This window comes from Lactuca serriola, chromosome 4, assembly GCF_051521515.1.
Source record: "Lactuca serriola cultivar US96UC23 chromosome 4, Lser_US96UC23_V15, whole genome shotgun sequence".
In the NCBI taxonomy this organism is placed as follows: Eukaryota; Viridiplantae; Streptophyta; class Magnoliopsida; order Asterales; family Asteraceae; genus Lactuca; species Lactuca serriola.
Window position 1 is genome coordinate 1194393 of NC_136411.1, and position 8260 is coordinate 1202652.

The window sequence follows — 8260 nt, forward strand, 5'->3', positions numbered from 1 at the left end:
TCAATTGTGGTATAGTTAAATAAGTAGGGTATCGAACACAGGGAACGACAAATTGAAACTAAAAAAAACTAATTCTATCTAAATTAATTAATAAGTAGGGGGGGTTTTCTCTAGTTTTACAAGACTAGAAACTTACTAATTATTACTTAATCTAAAAACTAGAAAAAAAAAAGAATTAACTAGATTCAATAATGGGAAGGAACTTCTGTTTAGTTCAACTCAATTGATCCTATGGTTGATTTCAAGGTAATAGTGCAATGGATTAATTCTTTTGTTGGTTACCGATTCAAGTGACTAGATTCGCATTCACTACACTAATCCTTAGCAAATAAACTAACTTAAACAGTGACCAGTTGTCTAATTTAATTAAATTCACTAGATTAATTATTCGGGTTAATTTAGACTTGCAATAGTTAACTAATTTAATCTTTTAATTAACTTCTTGTTGATGGTCATCACACAAGCTTGCACATGAATTTACTCAATTTTCTTATTAACTCTAGTTTCATGTTCATTAATCCTAGACATATGATAAAGTGGTCACATAGCATATGAGGTTGATAATCAATAGATGTTCATGCTAATCAATTATCTTCCTATTAACAGAAAATTAATTATTATTCACACACAAGGTTCTTTACCAAGCTAAAATAACAAAAATCACCAACTTAGAATTAATCCTACCAATAATCAAACCATAGTATCAATTTTGTATCCCCAAACAGAAGTCTAAAGGTTTTAGCTCATAATTGAAGTAAATAACAGCAAACAAACAGAGTCTAATTGTTTAACCATAATGACAAAACAAAAGATTAAGTAGAATGATGAAATTTGCCTCAAATCTCCTTCGGAATTGAATTCTAGCTTATAACTTTGTCTTCTAGGGTTTTTCTGACTTCTTAATCGCAGCTAAACTCTTCTGAATCGTTCCAGAATTCCTCCCCATCGTTCTGAGGAGTTATCTTTATATATACGAATCGACTCGTCGAGTCAGGTGCCGACTCGTCGAGTCCATCTCTCAGTCCCCTTATTGTGATAAGTCTCTGGGTTTCCGAGTCTTTATCTTCTCGAATCTTCGCTTGGACTCGCCGAGTAGTCGACCCTACTCGCCGAGTAGGTTTTATTTTTAGTGTTTTTCTTCTTTGTTCCATTCTCGAGCTCTCAACCACTTCTCCTGCTTCCTTCTGCTTCCGAGCTTCACTTTTGGACTGAAAACATAATTCAAACACTTTTAAGTACCTTTTGTCCATGAAATGCAATAATTTAGCTAATAAATGAATAAAAATCTATACTTAATATGAACTAAATATGCACATATCAAAATACCCCACACTTGACTTTTGCTTGCCCCCAAGAAAAACTGAATTTTAAAACATTAGAATCACATATGACAACTCCAATCTAACTCAGCCATTATGCCAAGACCGCAACGCATGCATTTGTGTCTAAAATTGTCCTAAGTACCCCCATACTCCAAATACTCACAATCCTCATAAACATTCGCCCACTCACCCCGAACTATGCTCATTTTATGCAACCCTCCGAATCCATCCGCAGAAAACCTCTTACCCTCAAGGTATTTTTAGTTGAGCAACCCAAGCATACATAATCTAGAATTACAACTTTTCGATACCACTATGGAGCTTTTTTTCTTAAATTCTTCACTTCCTTGATAATTTGATCTTTTATCTCTTTGAATTCACCACCTTGTTGTTTGATTTTTGGTATCTTCAACTTTTTGAATTTCTTGGAATTTTGATCTTTTGATCTTCACTTTATTTGCTCCAAAATTCTTACAACTTTTCTTGCAATTCCCTCTCTCTCTCTTTTTTACATGTACCTCTCTTTTTTCACTAAAAAACCTACATGCTTAAGCAGGAGCGCTCAACCTCAACCTTTATTGGCTAACGATAATAATTTTCCTGGATACATTTCAGATTTAGGCTGCTAAACATATTACATCCCTCAGGCTGAGCAGGGTCGTGTTTTTGTCCCATGATTTCACTGGAATAAGGAAGCCACAAATGCACTAGAACGTGTATAGGCTCAACTAAACATTTGGGTTTTCATGCACTTATCAACACAATTCTAACATGGAATCCTAATTTGCTTTTACCAAAATTTTCTAAATTAATTCCTAAAGTAATATTTTTGGTATGCAACAATTTTTAAAATTAGCCTAAATTAAGATTCTAAATTTTCTAATATGTGATCAACCCCCTACCCCACACTTATTTTATGCAATGCCCTCATTGCATATTATGCAAAAAATTAAAATGCAAATATAGAGAGAATTGGAACAAACTCCCCTGGGGTAGCAGTCGATAGGTTGATACTCTTCTCTTCAGCTCCATCTTCACTTGACTTCAGCCATGGGAACAGCTCATCCATGACTTGGGTATCAAAATCTCGTGTGGCAGCTCCAAATATGCAGGGAAAACAGTGTAAGATCTTCAAGAATCGATATGGAGGAATAAGTGGTCAAGTGGCACACTTCCACTTGTGCCGCTCCTTCTCACATTGATCACTTCATCCCACGATGGAATATACGGGAAGTTACCACCATCAATATGCGGAATGTTGAAGTGGTCAAAAAGTCGAATGTGGGATTGATTGCTAAAGTTGATACCCCGCGCCATTTGATCTTGTAACCGCCTCATCTCAACATTGTACCAATCCATTGGTACTTCATCGTTGTCCACCGGAATCACCGGCGGTTCCTCCTCTACATCACGCTCACGCCTCGATCGGACCCTCCTTCCCGGCGCCTCGGGACCAACAACAGGATCATCATGCGGGATAGCATAATGACCTCCACCATAGTCCTCAATGATCCTAGCCCTCCTAAAAAGAATGGGATTGAATGGAGGGGTAGGATTCATAGTCATCAAATTCCACGCGCCACGGGTCATTAACCCAAACGAATTGGCAAGCCGTGTGACAAACATTCCACCATTAATCTTCGATGTCTTGCGGTCCTTGACCGCACCCTCCGCCAAATATGAAGCTAAACACCAAGGAATATTGCAAAAAATGTCCGGTGTGATAATGCTCCATAAGTAAAAGACATCAAGGTTAGAAACCTTGTCATCATCCTTTCTTTGGTTAATGGTGGTGGAAATAAGGCGATGAATAAGGCGGTGTGTAGGCGACCGAATGCTTCCCTCCTGGGCTGACTTCGGAATGTACACTTTGTTGGCAATCGTATTCCACCAACCCGTGCTCGTCACTCCATCGGGGAACACTTTGTGAGAGCATTCCATAAATGCGCGGAAAATGGCGGTCGAGACCAATGACCGGTCATAAATACCCATACGACAAGCAAGATCAACAACGGAGCACTGATGAAACTCGCCCCCAAGACAGAAACTGACACTCATCGGGTGATAGCAGTCATCTCCCCCACGAAAAGATACCGTGGAGAAAAATTCCAGGCAAAGCTCCCGGTACATTGGCTCTTGAATACGAAAGACCCGGCTCCACCCATCGCAACCCATCGTCTCTCCCTCGTAAGTAAACTCCTTTAAAAGATAGGGAGCCAACTCCTCTTAATAACGCACACTTTGCAACCAACCCCAATCAATTCTGTTGGGCACATAAATTTCTTTCTTTCTGACTTCGGCTAATTTCTTCTTCCACCTCGTCATGGTTGAAGCGGATTCGATTTGAGGGAAATTTAACCAAGGAAAATCTCCTTGGCGTCCACTGGAACCTTGACTTCTATGAAACATTTTCCTGCAACACAAGGAACACAAAACCCAGAAAACACAAAAAATTATCAAAACAGATCACACTTGGGTCCCCGACTCGACTCGTCGAGTCCATGAACGACTCGGCGAGTCGCAAGAACTGCGCGAGTCAGTCGACGAGTCGGTCAAAATCCGGCCATGAAAACTCAAAATTAACTTAAGGGTTTTGTACAGGGACATGTTTATAAGGTATTATGGTAAGAATAATCATGCAAACAACATAATTCATGAAAAATCGAAACCCTAGAAATTCACTAAACTTCAAAATTGGGTATTATATGAAATTGTTACCCTAGATCATCTAAAAACCATGCTTTTAACAGAAATTAGGAAGAAATTCAGTACCTTTTGTGATGGAAATTGAAAAACTTGAAGAACAATTGAAGAAGATGATGAATGCTTGAGAGAAAAAGTTAGGAGGGAGGCGCACGGCGAGTGAAGTGTGAAAAACTGATTTCATTAGGGTTAAAACCCTAGTTACCAGTTGTAAAAGTAATTTCAAAATTAATTTTTTTCTGTAAATAAAAATGACTCGTCGATTCAGGGTCCGACTCGCCGAGTCTGGTCACGATTTTATCATTCTTCTGAAATCTGAATAGACTCGTCGAGTCAAGGTCAGACTCGGCGAGTCTCTTGCAAACAATTTAGAAATTATAAAATTTTGCCATTTATTTAGAAAAGAAAATTTACTCCACCCCACACTTAGTCCATACGCACTCTCAGGCAGACATGTCCGACGAATTGGAAGATTAGAATTCTAAAAAACTAAAATTAAAAAAACGTAAAAAGATAAAAGAAGGCAAACTCTAAATAACGGGTTGCCTCCCGCCAAACGTTTCTTTTTAAGGAGTCGTTAGCTGGACTCCTTCCCATCTACATCTCGTCATCTTCCAGCATCGGGAATGCCCACCTAATCTTTTATGGTTTGTACTTTGTCTTGTAAGCGTGGATCTTTTTTTTGTAAGCCCGTTTTAATTCCTCCCTTTTCTTCTTTACAGCATCATCCTCAGCTGCTTGGGCTTCCCTTCTCCTCTTTTTCTTCTTCACCCCACTCTTTTTCACCTTCTCTTGCACCTCCTTTTCCTTAAACTTAATTACTTCAAAGCTTGTGAAAGTTCGTGCTCTAGGTTTGGTAATGAAAGGTTGACCAGCATCAACTCTCCTATCATTTGCCTTCTCCTCTTTTTCTGTGCTTACTTCATCTTCAAGCGGAATTGCATCAAGACATGCTATATGGACGTGTTGAACTTCCGTGTCCATTTCTCCTTCTGCTGTTTGTTCTTCTAAAGAATGATGAAAATTATCCAAGTCTAGCATATGCAGAGAACTAGCAACAAGTAGATCTAAGTCATCCAAGTTGTTGGCAATTTTGACTGGACTCGTCGAGTCCAATAAAGTGACTCGGCGAGTCGTATCGTATTTCACCAATTCTGCTGTGTTTTCTGAGTCGGCTCCTTCCAGTAGCTTTTCTATCTCCTCCAAGTCCTTGTTAGCATCTCCATCCTCTCCAGAAGGTAGCAAAAACTTGCTTGGATCTTCTTCTTGCAAAAGTGCAAGTTCTTTTTGTAGTATCTTATCATCTAAACCGATAAATGAGATCTCTTCTTTTCCTTCCTCTTCTTGCTTGGCTTCTGGTACAGCTCTAAATATTGCGGACTCGTCACCTACCCTTAACGTTAGTGTAGACTCTCATACATCGATTAAAGCACATGCAGTGTTTAAAAATGACCTCCCCAAAATAATCGGAATTTCGGGTCTTCTTCCATATCAACCACCACAAAGTCTACTGGAAATATGAACTTGTCGACTTTAATAAGAAGATCCTCATAAACGCCTCGTGGATGAATTGTTGTTTTGTCTGCCAAATGGATCTTCATGTTTACCGGCCTTGGCTCTGGTAAATTCAGCTTCTTAAAGAAATAGAAAGGCATCAGATTGATGCTTGCACCCGAGTCGGTCAACGCTTGAGTGACAAATGTGTTTCCAAATTGGCACGGAATTATGATACTCCCCGGATCGCCCTTCTTTTTGGGTAGCTCACTCAATATTATCTCCACGACTTCAGCCAAGTCTTTCCTAGCAGCAAAGAGACCTTTTAGTAAGTTGAAGTACTTGGGTGTTTTGAGCATCGTTTCTACAAATGGCACATTGACTTGTAGGGCTTTAACATGCTTCATAAAGGCTCTATAAGCTTCAACTTTTTCCACAGGCATGGCTTTGATTGGGAATGGCAAAGGGGCATTATATGGCTTTAAGGGAATGACAGTTTTGTCATTTACGCATGGACTCGTCGAGTCTGTTAGAGGGACTCGGCGAGTCTGGTTGAGTTTAGCTGGAGCCGACTCTTCTGCCTTTTCTGTCTTCCTCTTGGAGATCCTTTGTGCATGTGTGAAAATTTCTTCATTGCTTGAAGTCACTCCACTCACATTCTCCATTCTTGGATTGGTTTCGGTGTTACTTGGAAGTTACCCCGGTCTTCTTTCGTTCACTTGATGTGCAAGTTGTCCCAGCTGCTTCTCAATGTTGAGAATGGATGCCTGCTGATTCCTTAGCATATTTCTGGCCTCGTGTATTGCAGCATCGTGATCATTGTGTCTCTTTTCGGATGCGGCTATGAATCTAGCGAACAATTCTTCTAAATCTTCTTTCTTTTCCATCACCGGTTCTTCCTTTTGATAAAATCCCCTCTCTTTCTGCTTATATTTCTCCTCCTTAGCCTTCTTGTATTCTTCGTATGGGAGCCATTCCTTCTTCGGTTTCCGCCAATTCTCGTCGTATCGATCGCCACTTGAATAGAATACTTGAGCCTTCTTGTTTCCATTCTCATCCAAATCACAATCCTTTGTGAGATGGGGCCCTCTACAATTTTCACATCCAACCCGAATAGCATGGATTGTTTGATCCATTTTTGTCATTCTTCTATCTAGACTATCGAGCTTAGCTATCATCGCCACCATGCTATCATTTGCCGAGTTCACTACCCCTCGACTTACTTCATTTCTTGGATTGTGGTATTCTCTAGAGTGCTTAGAGAATTCTTCAATTAACTCCTTGATTACCGAGGGCGCCTTCTTTGTGAGCGGGCCTTGAGAATCGAGCAATTGCCTTGTGGTGACATTGACTCCATCGTAAAAAATGGAGACCTCTTGTTGGCTATTAAGGTCATGATGTGGGCAATTTCTAAGCAAGCTCTTGTACCTTTCCCAAGCTTCATAAAGAGATTCTCTGGGTTGTTGCTCGAAGTTGGCAATGGCTTTCTTTAGCTTGGCTATTTTGGAGGGTGGGCAAAAGTGGTCTATGAACTCTTTTTTCATCTTGGCCCATGTGGTGACCGATCCAGGAGAAAGTGACTTTAGCCAATCCTTTGCAGCACCTTTGAACATGACTGGGAGCATGCGAAGAAGCTGGGTCTCGTGTGGGACATTCGGTACATTGAAGTAGTCAGCCACATCATTCACTTCGTCCAAGTGCTTGTAGGCGTCTTCGTGATCCTTACCATAAAAAGGAATCTCCTTGAGTAGAGCGAGAATATGGCCTTTTAGTTCGAAAGTAGCGGTTGCGGGAATTGCGGGCTGCACAAGTCCCGAGCCGGTGTCATCGCGCATCCTCTTCTTCCATTCCCCCATGGGGACTTCATCGATATTAGCCATAGTGATAGCTAAATCGTCTTCAAACTCGGATTCGTGCTCGTATGTGGGTTCTTCTTCTTCCTCGGTCTCGTACTCGGTGTCTTCTTGAATTGGGTCTCCGATTATCAAAGAGGCACTGGATGCTCCTGTTTTGCTGCTCCTCTTCTTGCTGAAAATGGATTTGAGGTTTTTGAGTGGTGAGTTCTTTGAAGAAGCGGTTTCTCCAATGGTTTTGCCTTTGCTCATCCTTAGTGCGGATTCCGGGTCTTCAAGAGGAGGGACCAGAGGTGTATCGGATCCTCGGGTCATGAAACAACTGTAAAAAAACAGAAAACACGTAAAAAGAACAAAAATAAAATAAAAAATTAAAGCTGTAAATAACGACGTACTCGCCGAGTCGGCACGAGTGCACTCGACGAGTTCAAGGCAAAAACAAAAAAAATTTCTAGTTACTTTAAAAACGGATTTTTATTAAAACTTATACTACTTACTGAATTACCTTTCAATTAACTTTGTGTAAGATAAACCCCACACAAAGGATCGATTAAATTAGAATTTAATGTTAATTTTAGAACCGTTCCCCGGCAACGGCGCCAAAAACTTGATGTGTGCAAACTCACTTAGTTTTAAACCTACTTTCAATTATAAAATAACACACAAAGGCAGTGAACCTATCAATTGTGGTATAGTTAAATAAGTAGGGTATCGAACACAGGGAACGACAAATTAAAACTAAAAAAAAACTAATTCTATCTAAATTAATTAATAAGTAGGGGGTTTTCTCTAGTTTTACAAGACTAGAAACTTACTAATTATTACTTAATCTAAAAACTAGAAAAAAAAATTAACTAGATTCAATAATGGGAAGGAACTTCTGTTTAG

General features: G+C 39.9%; 1 non-coding gene across 1 annotated transcript; it reads left to right on the forward strand.

Annotated features, from left to right (window-relative positions):
- The first annotated feature begins 6908 nt into the window (after positions 1-6908).
- Positions 6909-7015, forward strand: LOC145049038 (small nucleolar RNA R71). Its single transcript, XR_013683159.1, has one exon. It is a non-coding gene; the product is annotated as a small nucleolar RNA R71 (small nucleolar RNA).
- Positions 7016-8260: the final 1245 nt, after the last annotated feature.